The sequence below is a fragment of the Chenopodium quinoa genome, unplaced genomic scaffold (assembly GCF_001683475.1).
Source record: "Chenopodium quinoa cultivar QQ74 unplaced genomic scaffold, ASM168347v1, whole genome shotgun sequence".
Taxonomy (NCBI): Eukaryota; Viridiplantae; Streptophyta; class Magnoliopsida; order Caryophyllales; family Amaranthaceae; genus Chenopodium; species Chenopodium quinoa.
Genome location: NW_018742415.1, coordinates 490,436 through 508,867, shown reverse-complemented (window position 1 = coordinate 508,867; position 18,432 = coordinate 490,436).

Here is an 18,432-nt window from a genome sequence, read left to right as displayed (position 1 = left end):
ATGGGAAACAAGAGGTTCAAACTTATTCCTTTAACTATTATTCCATGCCGCGTTAAAGTTAAAGAGATGGAGGAAGATTGTCAAAAGGATAAGGAAGAGGAACATGTAGGTGCTAAAGAGCTCGAAGAAAAGGTGAGTGAAACAATTGATGTTCCAATTGTGTGTGACGTTGTTCAAGATCAGATTATTCATAATGATCTACCAATGGTGGTGTCGGAAAAGGTTTTTGATACTATTGAGGAGCCATTCGTGAATCAAGATAATAATTTAATGGTTTCTTTAGAAGTGGTGGATTCATTAGGCATGCATAAAGAGAAGAAATTGTTAGTCATACATGAGAAAAATATCATGAAGCCTAAAGTGTTCTTATGGTCAACTTCGAAGACCAAGGACCAAATTGAGAATTGGTTGTTTCTAAAATATTGCCTTGCTCGTGGTGATGTTGTTACATTGCTTAAAATTGCTAGCGTTGAGGTAATAGTTCTTTTGGCTTGTATTCGTCGAATTTGGATGGTTTCATGGAATTGTTCTCCTTACATGGATGAGGCGAATTTGAGGACAAATTCTTTTGAAGAGGGGGAGAATTATGTGGATCAAGAGGGAAATTCTTTTGAAGAGCCAATCATATTGGTTTTAAGGCCAATAGGGTTCGAGCTCGGAGTAAAGAATCAAGAATGGTTAACATGCGCAGCCATTGAAGAAGAAGTCAAGGACCAGTTGGGTTCCGACGACGGCAGAGGCGGCGACGCGCTGATCTGGGAGCCACGCGCCGGCTCCCTAGCTCCGGCTTGAGTCCAGCTACACGGCGGTGGGGCGCGTGTTGATGATGGCGGCGCGTGAGAAGGTTGTTCGGCGGCGGTACGAAAAGAAAGATTTTCCTAACTTAGTTTTTTCTAGAGTTTTTGCTTGCAAGTTTTTACCTTTCACTTGAAAGGGTTTTTCTTGGTTTAAGCAATTAGGAATCTTCTTAATTTCTGTTATTTTAGTTTAAAATAATTTCTAAGTCAATTAGGAATTGTTTTAAGAAGTTTTAGGTTAATTAGAACTAGTCTTATTACTAGTTTCCTAGTTCCATTAGAATTGGTTTTCCTATTCTATCTAGGATACTTTGGGATCAAGGCTAGGGTTTTTTCTAGTTTGAATAGACTTAGGAATAGTTAGTTTTAGTCTATAAATAAGGGATTTTTCGTGGCTTTGTACACAACAACAAAAACCAGAAAATTCAATACAAGTTTATTGTTTGTTTTGCTTAATTGCTTACAAATTCTTTTGCTAGTTTTCAATTCAAGGAGTTGTTTTGATAATTAGAACGTTCAATTCTTAGTTCTAGGAGTAGTCTAAGTTTTGTTCATCAAAGTACTTAGTTCCAGGAGTGGTCTAGGTAATTTGAGAGGCGTTGAATTCGTTCCAGGAGTGGTCGTTTTCAAAGTCATATCCGGTTCGTTATTCTTAAGTTGTTCGATTTTCTTAGGAAATTCGAAGGGCTTGTGTTACTTGTGTGATTTTAGATTCTTTATTAAGTTAAGGGGTTTAAATCCACATCAAATTGGTATCAGATTTCAGGGGTTTTTGATCGTTCAACAATTCGTTCATCAAATCGCACTTGTTCTCGGATAACCAGTTTTTCTGTCAACTTCAGAAGGCTCGTTCTCCTTCGTTACAAAGTCTTTTCAGGTGATTATTTTTTTTATTTTGGGTGAAATTTTGTCTACGTTCTGCCTGTGAAATTTCGGAATTTTTCGAGTTCTTTTGCTATTAAACTGGACTGTTTTTCGCAACTGTGTCAGTTTTGGTCCGATTTGATACTTAGTGCTCTTTGTGTGCGATTTTCTTCCAAGTTGTGTTGCGATTTTTGAGGATTATTCCTGTGTGTTTTAGGGTCTTTTATGTCTGTTTTTTTCACATAATTATGGAGGAAGGGATGCGAAAATCTATGGATAAATTTGCAAAGTTACTTCAAGGTCATAAAAAGAAGAAAAAACATGAAGATGATAACGTAGATTTTTGCTTTGGTAACAAACATATGCTTATGGAGCGACTGAATTTACATGAAGAAATTATTTTTCAAGGTCAACAAGATAGTTTGTTTCATACTCGATGCAAAGTTGATGATAGAACTTGTAGGGTGATCATTGATAGTGTTTCGTGTACCAATGTAGCGTCTACAGAGATGGTTACTAAACTCCAACTTCCTACAAGAGATCATGAAAAACCATATAAGTTGGGTTGGCTACATAATTCTATGGGTTTTCATGTAGAATAACAAGCTTTGGTGAATTTCTCCATTGGCAATTACAAGAAAGAATTATGGTGCGATGTGATTCCTATGAGTGCTTGTCACGTTCTTTTAGGAAGACCATGGCAATTCCTCAAGAATGATATGTTACGTTACTGAACTAACGTTAATGAGAAAAAGTAAGCAAAAGTGTAAAGATACATAAAATTATTAGATTAATTATGTTTAACGGAAGAAAAAATAGTGCGAAAGTAAAACTATTAATGTGTATAAAATTGTAAATCATCATAGTTGTATCATTTGACTTAGCATACTTTTCCCTTCAAATTTAATCGAAAAAAATATGGAATATTAAGAATAGAAAAAATTGTCATCATTAATCCCAAATCTTTATTATATCGTTCAAAATTAATCCTATCTTTTAGTTTTTTTTTAATTAATCCCAACTTTTTACCCTTTTAATTTTTATCACTCCCAAGTGCCAAGTGACATGGTAGGAACCAGTTGAAGAGGCAAACCTTGTTGACCCGGCATTATTTGCACACAATGATACACTAACCCCGAACGATCATACAGTTACCTTAAACGTAATTACACCATCGCATTTTTCATAAAGATTCTACTAAACTGCTCCGCGTGCAACTCGCGCGTAAAGAAACTCTAGTACATTTAAAAGTGTCATGTGGCACCATCCCTTTGAAAGGAACACCTTTACATACATAGTTGTATAGGTAATACTACCTTTTTTTTTAGTTGACGTGTTTTGACTTTAGCAATATTCACACACTCCCCTTTGACTATGTTTTGTAACTTATAAGTAATGGGAAATATAATTATGTGAGGTGTTGTTAGATTCGTTACGGTATATATTTTAAAAATATCAAAATTTTCTAATTTTTAATTATCGGTAATTAAAGATGTAAACGTTTGAATTTGTGCATTGGCAAACGTGACTAAAGAAACGTGTCAACTAAAAAGAAACAGATGAAGTATATAATAAATGAAAGGAACATATAATATTATGTGAAATTTGAAATATGAATAAAGTTGATTGAGATGGTAAATGTGTTACCATTATTATGTATCAGAGGTTATGGATTCGAATCTAGCTCACACAATTTGTAATTTTTTAAATGAGAAGTGGCAAGCTTACATGGCGCATGTATACTTTGGATTGTGATGTGGCACTGTGATATGACACACATAATTTGAAAATTGTCATGTGACACCTTTCCTTTAAAAGGAACGCAATATAGTATTGGTTCTCTAGCAAGAAAATGGTTTGTTTTCCATTTGATATTTGGATGGTAGATAAAGAGTATTAGTGTAACTTAGCTATGTGAGCGAAATAATAAGTATAAAATGCTCGCAAGGTGCATGGGATGAAAAAATATAGAAGGTGATTGGAAGTTTAGAATTTATTATTATATCATCCATTCAGCCTTTTACAAAGGCATGTAAAAAAAATACAGCATGCAAAAGCCAAAAAAATTAAAAATAATATTTGAAATACATAAATTTTCATCAGATAGATAAAACAGTACATAGTCTTTAGTGTCTATTCATTTTCTTTTCCATTTTTAGAAAACAAATTACTCTCCTAACCAAATAGGTAATATATAATACAATTGATTTCTTTTCTACAAATTGGTTATGAAATGCTTGAATTCGGGATTCAGAGAGTAGTTTTTCTACCATCCAATTCAATTTAATAATTTGAAGATGATCAATTCATTTAACCTTATAACTAGTGTGTGTCCCAGGCGATGCCCAAGCTTGCTATTGTTTTTAATTCTTTGATTTGAATATTATGTTCGACTGTTTGTATATATTGTTTTTGGGTAGTTCAGGCTTGGGTGTCACTTTTTTTTATAAATAAATGAATTATATTACCTCTGATTTACAGATTAAATGAAAGGAATATATAGTATTATGTGAAATTTAAACATAAATAAAAGTTAGTTGAGATTGTAATTGTATTACCTTTATGTATCGCAGGGTATAAGTTCGAATCTAGCTCAAAGCATATATTTATGTTTTTAAATGGAGTTGACAAGCTTATGTGGTGCACATATACTTTGGATAGTGACGTGACATTGAGACATGGCGCATAAACTTTGAAAAGTGCCATGTGGCAGCTTTCCATTAAAAAAAAACTCCTTTTAATATATTGTATAGATAGATAATATATGTAACAAATGAAAGACATTTAACATTATGTGAAATTTGAAAAAAATAAATAAAAGTTCGTTGAGATGGAAAATATATTACCTTTACGGATCGGAGACTATAGGTTTGAATCTAGCACAAAGAATTTTTTATTTTGTTGAATGAGAATTTGCAAGCTTATGTGGCGCGCATATACTATATTTTGGATTCCAACGGCATTGTGACATAACACATATAGTTTGATAAGTTTTATGTGGCACCTTTCCTTCGAAAGGAACGCAATATTGTATTGGATTTTGAACCAGAAAATAGCTTGTTTTCCATTTGATATTTGGATGGTAGGTAAAGACTAAAGAGTATTAGTTTAATTACTTTATCATAGTTAGCAAGATATTAATTCTAAAATGCTTGCAAGGTGCGTGAAAAAGAAAAAAAAAAAAAAGAAAAATAGGAGGTGATTGGAAGTTTAAAGCATATTATTATATCAGTCATTAAGCCTTATTAATAAGCCATGCAAAATTCTTCAAAAAAAAAAAATATACCGCAGGCAAAAGACAAACAAAAAATATTTGAAAAACACAAATTTTCATTAGATAGATTAAATAGTACATAGTCTGTATTGTCTAGTCATTTTCTTTTCTAAATTTGAAAACAAATTATTTTCCTAACCCAGAAGTTAATATATAATATGAGTGATGTCTTTTATGCAAATTGGTTAGCAAATGCCTTAATCCGGAACTTCTAGAGTAGTTTTTTACCATCTAGTTCAATTCAATCATTTAAAAGTGAGCACTTCATTGTACATAACAACTAGTGTGTGCCTCGGACGATGCCTTAGGTTGATAGTGTGAGTAATTTTTTGATTTAATAATTATCTTTGACTAATTGTATATATAGTTAGTGTGTGGTTTTGGCTCGGGTGTCACTTTTTTTAATAAAGAAATAAATTATACCACCTATATATTGCTTATTAATAAATGAAAAGAATATATAATAATATATGAAATTGAAACATAAATAAAAGTTAGTTGACATGTTAAATTTATTACCTTTATGTGTTGAAGGCTATAGGTTCGAATCTAGCTAAAATCATATTTTATTTTGTTAAATGAGAAGTGGCAAACTTACGTGACGTGCACATAATTTGGATATTGACATATTGTGACATAGCGCACATACTTTAAAAAGAGCCACCTGACACCTTTTTTTGAAAGAAATATCTTTTAATATATAGTATGGATAATATATAATAATTGAAAGGAATATATAATATTATGTGAAATTTTAAACATAAATAAAAGTTGGTTAAGATGGTAAATGTAGTACTATTATGTAATAGCGGTTATGGATTCAAATCTAATTCAAAGAATTTTTATTTTGTTAAATGAGAAGTTGTGGCTTACGTGCGCACATATACTTTAGATAGTGACGTGGCATTGTGACATGATGCATATATTTTGAAAACTGTCACGTGACACCTTTCCTTTAAAGGAACACAACATAGTATTGGATCCCGAGCCAGAAAATGGTTTGTTTCTATTTAATATGTGGATGGAAGGTGTAGACACCTAAAAATGTCTCCCCAAAACCAAACACGATGATGAACAACCTTTCACCGCCACTATTGGTCGGGTTTAGTATTTAATCCCGAGAGTGCTTAAAAAATCTTATTTTATTAAATTCATATTTTTGAACAATCCATGGATTAGTCTTGATGTTTGGTAAAAGCATAGTTTTAATTCCAGCCCAAACTTATTAATTAATTCTAGCCCAAACCTTTTTATTTTATTGTTTTATTATTGGCCCAAACCTTTTATTTATTTTTATTTAATTATTTTCTTATTTTAGCCCGGATAATAAAAATCAGAAAAAAGCCCGAAATTATCAATCGACACTTAAAAAGCCGAAAGAAATTAGGGTTAAAAATGAATTTAGACGGAAAATGGACTGGAATTTCCCGCGCCACGGCAGACTGCCACCGTGTCACGGGAACCCTTCCCGTCTGACGGTGAGACTTCCCGTGACACGGGAGGTCTTCCGTGACACGAGACATTCCGTGTCCTTTCCGCGTAAACCCTTAACGCGTTTTTCATCCCGTTTTCTGAAAATTTCCCGCGTCACTCCAAAAGTGTACCGTGTCACGGGAAAGTGTACCGTCTGACGGTGGAGCTTCCCGTGTCACGGTACAGTCTGACCATGTCACGGGATATTTTTTTAGGGTTTTTATCATTTTAGGGTTCCATGCTCCCTCGGCACATTTTCCCTATAAATACCCCCTCATTTCTGATGAACGGGGCACGGAGTAATTCTATTATTTTATTTTCTCTCTTCTATGCTTTAGCCTAAACACTAGCCTACCCTTTTCACTTCAAAATTCCTTCTTCAAGCACTCAAAGGAGTCCATATTTTACTCGAGGTTATGTCCTTAAGCCAAGGCGTGAAAGGTAGAACTGTTTGAGGGTTTAGCCCCAAAATCAACTTTATTTTATTTAATTTAATTTAGTTATTGTTTATTTCCTTGAAGTTACTAACTCGTTTATTATTTTGTAGTTGCAAACAAACAGAATCGAAGTAAGGATCATGCTCCTTTTATTTTTATTATTTTTCTAACGATTTTATGTTGTTGGAATTGTGATTAATTTGGTTTTAATATTAATGTTGTTCTATTGTTATTATGATCACCATATTGCATGTTTAAAGGGAATATGTAATTGAAAATCACGCCTAATAAGATAATTTGGACAACCGGTTTAGGATCCTTTTAATCTTATTATTAATTGAAGTGATCACAATATTTTAGAATTATGTGTGCATTAATCTTAAACCAATTTAGTTAAATAATAGTTTGGAGCGAATTGAATTATTGTTTGTATGCCTTTGAGATCACATGAGTGCTTTTCAATATAAGAATCGAGTAGAGGCCAATACGGGCGAATGTGACTCCATGACTCACTTCGTACCATCATCCCCGATCCTCCTTTCGTGGTTCCGAACCATATGGAGTTAGTAATCTCATGGATTATGAATGGGGTGTAACCTTCACGGGTCAATCGTTGTTGCCTATCGTTGTCCCTTATTCGTGGTTGCCTTTTATGATCCGTGAACGGTTTACAAGTTCCTTAAAAACTTGTTGGCGGCTCCCTACTTTCCTTGTCCCTAATCGTATTATGTCAATTCCCACTTCCTATGAGTGCCAAGCATATTCACACATGCTTTTTACGTAGGCGCACATCGAGCGACGCCAACATAAGGTAAAGAATATTAGTTTAACTTAGCTTAGTGAGCAAACTAATAAGTCTAAAATGCTTGCAAGGTGCATGGAAAGAAGGAAAATAGGAGGTGATTTGAAGTTTAGAACTTATTATTATATTAGTCATCCAACTTTATTAATAAGGCATACAAAATTCTTCAAAATAAAATATATATATGGCACGCCAAAGACAAAAAAAAATATTTGAAATACACAGATTTTCATTGACACATAAAATAGTACATAGTCCTTAGTGTCTAGTCATTTTTTTTTCAATTTTTGAAAACAAATTATTTTCGTAACCCCATAGGTAATATTTAATATGAGTGATATCTTTAATACAAATTGGTTAGCAAATGCTTGAATCTAAGGCTCCGATAGTAGTTTTTCTACCATCCAATTCAATTAAATCATTTAAATTTTAACACCTTATGTATCCCAACAACTAGTGTGTCCTCGAACAATAATTATGTGTGTATTTCTTTAATATAATAATTATGTCCAAGTGTTTGTATAAATAGTAAGTGTGTGGTTTAGGCTTGGGTGTCACTTTTTTATATATAAATAAATGAATTATATTATCCCTAATTTTCTTAATAAATGAAAAGAATATAATATTAAATTTGGTTGAGATGGTAATGTATTACCATTATATATTGAAAGTTATGGGTTCGAATCTAGCTCAAAGAATTTTAGTATTGGATTATTTTGAGCAAGAAAATGGTTCATTTTCCATTTTATATTTGGGTGGTAGGTAAATGGTATTAGTTTAACTAAGTTAAGTGAGCAAACTACTAAGTCTTAAATGCTAGCAAGGTACATGGAAATAAGGAAAATAAGAAGTGATTGGAAGTTTAGAACTTATTATTATATTAGTCATTCAGTTCCACGTGACACTTTTCCTTTGAAAGAAACACAATATATATAGTATTTGATCTCGAGCAAGAAAATGGTTCGTTTCCATTTGATATCTGGATAGTAGGTAAAGAATATTAGTTTAATTTAAGTTAGTGAACAAACTAATAATTCTTAAATGCTCGCAAAGTACATGGAAAGAAAGAAAATAAGAGGTGGTTGGAAGTTTAGAACTTATTATTATTAGTCATTCAAATTTATTAATAAGGCATGCAATTTTTTTTATTTCTTTTAAATACAGCATGCAAAAGACAAAAAAAAATAAAAAAATAAAATAAAAAATTATTCATGTATGAACACAAAATTTCATCGGATGGATAAAATAGTACTTAGTCCTTAGTGTGTAGTCATTTTTTTTCCCAATTTTAGAAAATAAATTATTTTCCTAATCCAATAGGTAATACTTTTTCTATTATATTAATATTGCAATAATGGACTTTTTGCACTATTTATCACTCTTGTTTGGCCATATAATATGTTAAGAAAAATATTGTCATGCAGGATCTTGTTAGATTTGTCTTATAAAATACTTTCACAATATCAACTTTTTATAGTTTTATTCTTACACAATTATAGAAATTAAACATATAAAATATGCTTTGGGATGCATAATTTCATCCTTGTTACAATATCATTGGAACGGATTAAGTATATAAAGAGATATCTTTAATACAAATTGGTTAGCAAATGCCTAAATCCGAGACTCCGAGAGTAGTTTTTATAACATGGAATCCAATTCTATCATTCATGAATGAGCAGTTCAATTCACTTAACAGTTAGCGTGTGCCTCGGACGATGATCCAGGGTTTCTAGTGTGTATTAGAGATAATATCAAGAGAATATCTTGATATTATTCTCATCATGTATCACTCCTATAATGCCGGCAAGATTAATTATATAAGATCAATTCCTTTGATCTTGTCTGCCTATCTTATGCCTAACTTATAGCAATCATATTATTATTGTAAACATTTTTATTTCTTTCCTATTATAGCTAACTCTCTTGTAATATATAAGTGTATTTGATACTTCTTCAACTGTAATAAAAACATACCTTTAATCCTTTGATCCTTTCAGTGTGTGTACTTCTTTAATTTGATAATTATGTTCAACAGTTCGTATATATAGTTAGTGTGTGGTTTAGGCTCGGGTGTCACTTTTTTCATTTTATAAATAAATGAATAAAATTTATTCTAATTTACTTAATAAATGAAAAAAATATATATTATTATGTGAAATTTAAAACATAATTAAAAGTTGGTTGAGATGGTAAATGTGTTACCTTTATAAGTTAGAGGTTATGGCATGGGTTCGAATCTAGCTCAAATCATAATTTATTTTGTTAAATAAGAGGACACGAGCTTATGTGGCGCGCATTTACTTTGGATAGTGACGTGTCATTGTGGCATGGTGCATGTACTTTGAAAAATGCTACATGTCTCATTTCCGTTGAAAGGAATGCAATATAATATTTGATCTCGAGCAAAAAAAATGGTTCGTTTTTCATTTAGAATTTGAATGATTAATTGATAAGTAAAGAGTATTAGTTTAATTAAGCTTGTGAGAAAACTAAAAAGTCTAAAATGCATGCAAGGTGCATAAAGAAGGAAAATAAGAAGTGATTGAAAGTTTAGAACTTATTATTATATAAGTCATACGAATTTATTAATAAGGCATGAAAAAAAAAAACCCACATGCAATAGACAAAGAAAAAAAAAATTGAAATAGACAAATTTTCATTATAAAGATAAAATAGTACTTAGTTCTTCAGTGTCTAGTCATTTTCTTTTTCAATTTTAGAAAATAAATTATTTTTCGAACCTAATAGGTAATATAATCTAATTGAGTGATGTCTTTTATATAAATTGGTTAGCAAATGCCAAAATTCGGGAATCCAGAGTAGTTTTTCCACCACCCAATTAAATTCAATAATTCAAGAATGAGCAGTTCATTTAACATAAAAACAATTGTGTGCCCAGGACAATGCTCAGGGTTACTAGTGTGTGTTCTTCTTTAATTTCATAATTATGTTTGACTGTTTGTATGTGTAGTTAGTGTATGGTTTAGGCTCGGAAGTCACTTTTTTTATATATGAATAAATGAATTATATTACCCCTAATTTACTTAATAAATTAAAAGCATATATAATATTATGTAAAATTGGTAACATATATAAAAGTTAGTTAAGATGGTAACATTGTATTACTTGAAAGTTTTAAAAAAAAATTCTTATTTTCAATTGTTTATCTTTTTCCTTTCTCCAATTTCTCAATTTTCCAACTTCTTCCTTCGATTTATTAATTTTCCATTTTATTCTCAAAATCTTCTATCTTCCTAAATTAATTTATCTATCACACTGCAATAAAACCTTATCTTCACCTCTTTATCCTCAATAATTATAATGTATAATTTTCATTTTTAAATAAAATTTAATATACGAAGTATAATCGAATTATTGAATGGAAGACCTTAATTAAGAAATTGCACAACATTATAATTATCTAAATATAATAGTATGATTCGTTTATATACAACTTGTTATATTAGAAATGCAAGAAATACCTTCATAAGAACGTGAACACATTGTCGAAAGATGACTATTCTCTTCTTTCAAAAAGGCTACTTCGAGAAAGTTGCCTAAGTATTGTTGTTGGACATGTTTTTTATACATCTATGTAGAAATTGGTCTTCCCACCTCTCTATCGTGCTTATTCACCCTCCTTAATGGCTCTACACATAGAAAAAACCACAAAAATTTATTTGATGGTTGAGCTCGCCGCCACTTTGGAAGAGTTTGTATAGATCTTCCAAATCCAGTGACATAATCTTCTCCACTAATATTTCTTTCAAGGTTAGATGATGATCCTATGCATTATAATGGAAGAAGATTTTAAGAAACACTGGCTGATATTTGAAGTTTCAAATCTACTTCCCAATATCATCATGTTTAGTATATGGTTCGATTATTCTTGGGTAGAATTTTCATTTATAACAAAAATCACACCCTTTTATTGGGCCACGTGTCACTATAGGATATGACTACGTGATTGGGTAATTTTTATGCTAACAGGTTTGAATCTAGCTCAATGCATACTTTATTTTGTTAAATGAGAATTGAAGCGGCAAGCTTACGTGGCACGCATATACTTTGGATAGGGACATGACATTGTGACATATTGCATATACTTTGAAAAGTGCCACGTGACACCTATCCTTTGAAAGGAACATCTTTTAGTATATAATATAGATTATAGGTACTATGGAGTATTTACTATGAAAACTATATAAGAAGCATACTAATTATCTTATTCATTTTACAAGTATTATCAATATTTTAATTTAATCAGTATAGTCAATATTTAATTATTATTTTCTCCAACTATCATATATATTCCCTTTTTATTTCATGTTTCTCTTATTATAGGAAGAATATTGAATACATTAAAAATAGTGATCTAGACCCTTTATTTGAACGAGAAGATCTTATCCATTCAATTATTTGACCATAATTTTTTTTTTCACCTAATGTTAATATAAATTGCTTTTTTAGCATTAAAAAAATTGCTTCTCCATTTGTAATATACATTATAGCTGCTTTGTTCTCCATTGACAAATAATAATACTAATATTTACGGCCTCATCATCTTCACAGCCTCGTATGTTGTTTTGATGGAATTTAATTTCCACACGCAATACTTCGTATGTAAAGTTAAGTCGTTAAGAGTTATATTAAATCAATTATAACCAAATAGCATATAATAAATTCATTGTAGCATTATATCACAAAAAAGGAAGCATAGGAGATGACGATTGATAGAATTTTGGCAGATAAAGTTTTAATTTCGATTCTATCATGAGAATAAGAGTCTCTATAGAGAGGAAGGGGATATAACAATTGATGGTATTGCATACAAAAGAGAAACCACAGATTTACTACGTAATGGAAGAAAGTGTTCTAAGTCAACTTAAGAAATGACCTGGAATTATACGTACTAATGTACGACTAATATTTAATAATTATAATTAAAAGAGAAGTTTAAATAATTTGTGGCTTTATAAAATTAAATTTTACTCCATTGACATTGGTAGTTATAGATTTAAATATTAGTCAGATATGCCACAATTATTTCATGGAAAAAGTTACGTCGTAGATCTATAGAGAATGATTTATATTTCATATGATTAGGAGCTTAGGGATCGATATAAGTGGTTGAGGTACTTGGGTGTGAATTGTGTAATCATCATAATTAGCACTTTTAAGACGAGTCGGAGTAATTAAATCCCAGGGTCGATCTTGAGATAAAAGGTAGAATGGAGAATTAGGTTCCGTTGAAGTCGTCCGATTTAAATCAAAGACCATCTGATGCTTAGAAAAAACTAAACTTCTCTAGCTTAATCATGACTATATATTTCGTATAAGTTTTCCATTGAATTCATAAAATTGGCTTGTTTAATCTATTTGTCTTTAATTCTTTAATTTACAAATGTGATGCTAGACTAGTTTGATCAATGACGATGACATAACGTAAAAGTTAATTACAATTAGCCGAAAGATAATAGTATTTTTTTAAAAAAATAAATAAATAAATAAAAATAAAGAAGTAGTAGTATGAGTACAATGATCTTTCCTCTCAAGTAGTTATATGTGTTGTTTTAATTTCTCAAACGGTCAAACCCTAACTATTACCGAATTATGATTTGAATAGTATGAGTAACAATGATATTAGTAAGTACGTAAATTATGATTTGTGAATTGTTTTCAGTTAGAACTTTTTTGATAAAATTCAAGTTTTGTGAGAAACTATCTCATAAAAAATGTTGTAAGGAACTACCTAATAAGTGGCAATGTTACTTGGTATACAATACTGCCTCTGACTAGATATCCACTGATGACTAGATTTTTTTTTTGGCATTTTAACACCATTTTATCTTTTATTAAATATTTTTTTACAACAATATATTAAATTTGATGAGTTAATATTTCATGATTTATGCTACATTTGTCCTCCTTTCTTGTACTTTCCCTCAACGCCTCTAATACAAACTCTCTCCTGTCTCAAGATTCTCAACCCATTTACAAGCGTACTACATTGATTCTTTATCTCCCATGAGTCTCATCATCTTGTTATTTGTATCCTTATGTAGAGTTTTTAATAAGGGTTGTGTTTAAACATTTCTCTTACTGTTACTAATAGAGACATAGAGTTATAAGAAAGTTTAAGGGAGAATATTGGTATAGATAATGGAAACCGAGTGGAAAGGAATCAAATTAAGGGGGAAAAAAGAAGTATTTAACAATTACCTTTTCATTTATTTAATTTTACCATGGAAAGGGTATTTTATAAGAGGATGGTAAGGATATTTTTTACCCTAAGTTTTTGAGAGGTAACAAATGAGGGGTAACCATTACCCTTAGGTAATGGTAATTGTTACCATGCCTTCTAATTAAACACACGGTAACGGCATCGATTTAATCAAATTGGTTTACACATAAAAAAAAATCCCTAACCAAAGGCCCCACAAATGTATTGATGAGATAATATAAGTATACAACTATTAAAAGTTTTACAACACAGTAATAATGGTAATATAATGCTATATCCGTACTATCTTACCTGTTTCATTTCTCATTTTAGTAGGAATGGTAAAAAGTACTCTTACTTTTTTGAGTGTCTATTTTCCTAAAAAAAATGGCCTTTTTTAAGCGTCCATTAACAAATATATAAGCATCACTTGTGGAGTAAGTAGTGGGGAAAAAATAGTAAATATTTTTAAAGTTTCAAAACTAATGATTTACGACCTCAAAAAAAAAGTGGACTAAGTAGTAAATACAAGGAGAGTATAATCATTAATGTATATAGAAAATCATTAAAGTACACATCAACGATTACAAAGAATAAAGATTACACAAAAAATAAAAGTAATATTAATGGACTTACGTTTAATTTTATTAAAAGACGGTTAATATCAAAATGACTTTAACAATTTTTATGATTAAGAGTAACTTTTAATTTGTAATGAATTTAATTTAGTCTATTTTGTAGTTTTAATGAATAAATGTTATATACAATAAACTAATACGATTACATTATTATAATTGTTTTTCCTAGAGTAAATTTATGTTATGGAATTAGTAATGTTAAAGGTATATTAGGATAACTATATATACATTTAGGGTAAATTTAACTCGTTATATAATAATTTAATAAAAAAATTTAAAATAATATATGATATCATAGTATTCTACATATCAAAAGATACGAAATATATTATATCTTTTAATAGTATCTCTAATATATCCAAGTAATAAGCACATGTAGTAATAAAATTTTATACAAAGTACATCTGTATTATTTTATGTTTAATTTCGATGAAAAAAATGTCATTAAAAAGTTTGATTAAGAAAAACCGAATTTGCAAGGTAAACTAAATTTTGTAATAAAATAATGCTTTCAAACAATTACTTTTGTAAAATGTAAAAATGTACATTGGACTATATTGTATCACAAAATTTCATATATGACAGGTCACACAGTGTGACCTAAAATGCTCGGTCAGGGGTTACTCGGTTGGTCAGAGGTTACTCATCAATGGTTAGGGTAACTAAAGAGTTCATTGTATGTTAGCCGACCACATGCAGAAAGTTGAGGAGAGTTTTGTTTGTCATTGGGGGTAACTCGATAGGAATTTATTGTATGTCAGTCGGCCACATGCCAAAAGTTTATGTGAGTTTTGTTTTTTAGTTTACAAATTTGTCCATCAGTTAATACTTATGTAATCCGTCCTTTCATGCAAAAGTAATGTACTAATGTATTGAGCAGACGGAGGGTATGTGTAGGCATCGCTCGAAGTGCACCTACGTAAAAAGCATGTGTGAATATGCTTGGCAGTCATAGGAAGTGGGAATTGAAATAATACGATTAGGGACAAGGAAATTAGGGAGCCGCCAACAAGTATTTAAGGAACTTGTAAACCGTTCACGAATCATAAAAGGCAACCACGAATAAGGGATAACGAAGGCAACAACGATTGACCCGTGAAGGTTACACCCCATTCATAATCCATGAGATTACTAACTCTATATGGTTCAGAACCACGAAAGGAGGATCGAGGATGATGGTACGAAGTGAGTCATGGAGTCACATTCGCCCGTATTGGCCTCTACTCGATTCTTATACTGAAAAGTGATTCCTGCGATCTCAAAGGCATACAAACAGAAATTCAATTTGCTCCAAACTATTATTTAACTAAATTGGTTGAATATTAATGCAACATATAATTCTAAAATATTAGTGATCACTTGATTAAACAATAAGATTAAAAAGGAACCTAAACCGGTTGTCCAAATTATCTTATTAGGCGTGATTTTCAATTACATATTCCCTTTAAACATGCAATATGGTGATCATAAAAATAATAGAACAAACACTAATATTGGAAGCAATTCAACAATAATTCCAACAATAAAAAGTCGTTAGAAAAATAATAGAAATAAAAGGAACATAATTCTTACTTTGATTCTGTTTGTTTGCAACTACAAAATAATAAACGAGTTAGTAACTTCAAGGAAATAATAATAAAACAATAATTCAATTAGATTAAATATAATTGATTCGGGGCCAAACCCTCAAACAGTTCTACCTTTCACGCCTTGGCTTAAGGACAGAACCACGAGTAAAGTATGGACTCCTGGGAGTGCTTGAAGAAGGAATTTTGAAAGAAGAAGGGTAGGCTAGTGTTTAGGCTAGAGCATAGAAGAGAGAAACAACTAGAGAATTAATTGATGCCCCGTACATCAGAAATGAGGGGGTATTTATAGAAAAAATATGCTAAGGGAACACACGGAACCCTAAAATGATAAAACCCTAATAAAGTATCCCGCGACACGGTAAAGTGTACCGTGACACGGGAAATCCCACCGTCAGACGGGAAACATTCCCGTGACACGATTCACATTTTGTGTGATGCGGGAAATATTTAGTGAACGGGGAGAAAACGCGTGAAGGGTTTGCGCAGAAAGGACACGGAAATGCCTGTGTCACAGCAGGTTTCCCGTGTCACGGGGAACCCCACCGTCAGACGGGAAAGTTTCCCGTGACACGGTGGACTGTTGCCGTGACACGGGAATTTTAAGTCCGCTTTTCCGTCTAAATTCATTTTTAACCCTAATTTCGTTCAGCATTTTAAGTGTCGATTGATAATTTCGGGCCATTTCTGATTTTATTATTATTTGGGCTAAAATAAATAAAATAAATAAAAAGTTTGGGCCAAAATAAATAATAAAGCAGTAAAATAAAAAAAAAAGTTTGGGCTAAAATTAAATAATAAGTTTGGGCTGAAATTAAAACTATGCTTTGACCAAACATCAAGACTAATCCATGGACTATTCAAAAATTGAATTTAATTAAATACGATTTTTTAATCACTCTCGGGATTAAATACTGAACCCGACCAATAGTGACGGTGAAAGGTTGTTCATCATCGGGCTTGGTTTTGGGGATACATTTTTAGGTGTCTACAGAAGCCCCCATTTAAACTGAGTTTGTAGAAACGCCAGTTTCGAAAACAATAGTCAAAGTACTCGATAGGGACGGAGAATGATTTCAGACGTTCTGCGATCCTAAATCACTCTGTATACGCCGATACCTGCAGAAAAATGTTAATTCCACAGATAAAAGAGTAAAATGATAGAATACGTATCTGGCACCATTGTATCGGTGACAAATGAGTTTGGCAGCTTCCTATGATTGAAGGAATCCACCGGATGACGTTTGTTGAAACGCTTTCCATGCCTGAGGAAAGCCGACTGATGAATTTGGTAACTTTCTTAGCCTGAAGAAATCTACCAGATGATACTTTCCATGCTTGAGGAAAGCTGACATATGAATTTGGCGATTTTCTATGCTTGAAGAAATCCACCGGATAATACTTTCCATGCTTGAGGAAAGTCGACAGATGATGAGATTGCAAGTCTCTGTGTATCGAGAACCTTGCGCCGTGAAATGATGGTGGTTCGGTTGTCCCCGAACGTGGGTTGTAGTTGGTTCGCTTGTCCCCGAACGTGGGATGTAGATGGTCCACTTGTCCCTGGACGTGGGCTGTAAATGGTTCGCTTGTCCCGGGACGTGGGCTGTAGATGGTCCGCTTGTACCCGGACGTGGGTTGTAGATGGTCCGCTTGTCCTTGGACGTGGGCTGTAGATGGTGCGCTTGTCCCCGGACGTGGGCTGGTTGTAAATGGTCTGCTTGTCCCCGGACGTGGGCTGTAAATGGTCCGCTTTTCCCCGGACGTGGACTGTAGATGGTCCGCTTGTCCCCGGACGTGGGCTGTAATTGAGACCTGCAAAATAAAATTTGCCAAGGGACTCGTATAGACTATGATTGACTTGACCAAGTTTGACTTGACACGACATGAAATGACATGAGTATGACTTGTGATTGTGTGTGTATAGTTTGAGTGTGTGTGTGCAGACACAAGCAACCGAAAATGCAAAAGCAAAAATTTTCCATCATTTTTGTCATGAGACGAGTGGAGGGTACCGACTTTCTCCGGAAAAAGAAAGACGTGAAAAATGAAATTTTATTTTTGAACTTTCCTCGATGAGAAAATTTTGAAAAGTTTTTTGTAAACTTCCCCAAAAGAAAAGACGCGAAAAAAGGAAAGAAGTTTGAACTTCCTCGTTGAGCAAGACAAAATGAATCAAATGGATTGAATTGCTTTTCTTGAAAGTAATGTTTGCATGATGCATGTCCTTAGGCCAGGAGGCTAAGGACAATTACATCATGTGACACGATGAATGAACTTAGGTCATGGAGCTAAGCTTCATATATGGTGTAAAGAAACGATCTTGAACGTCACTTAG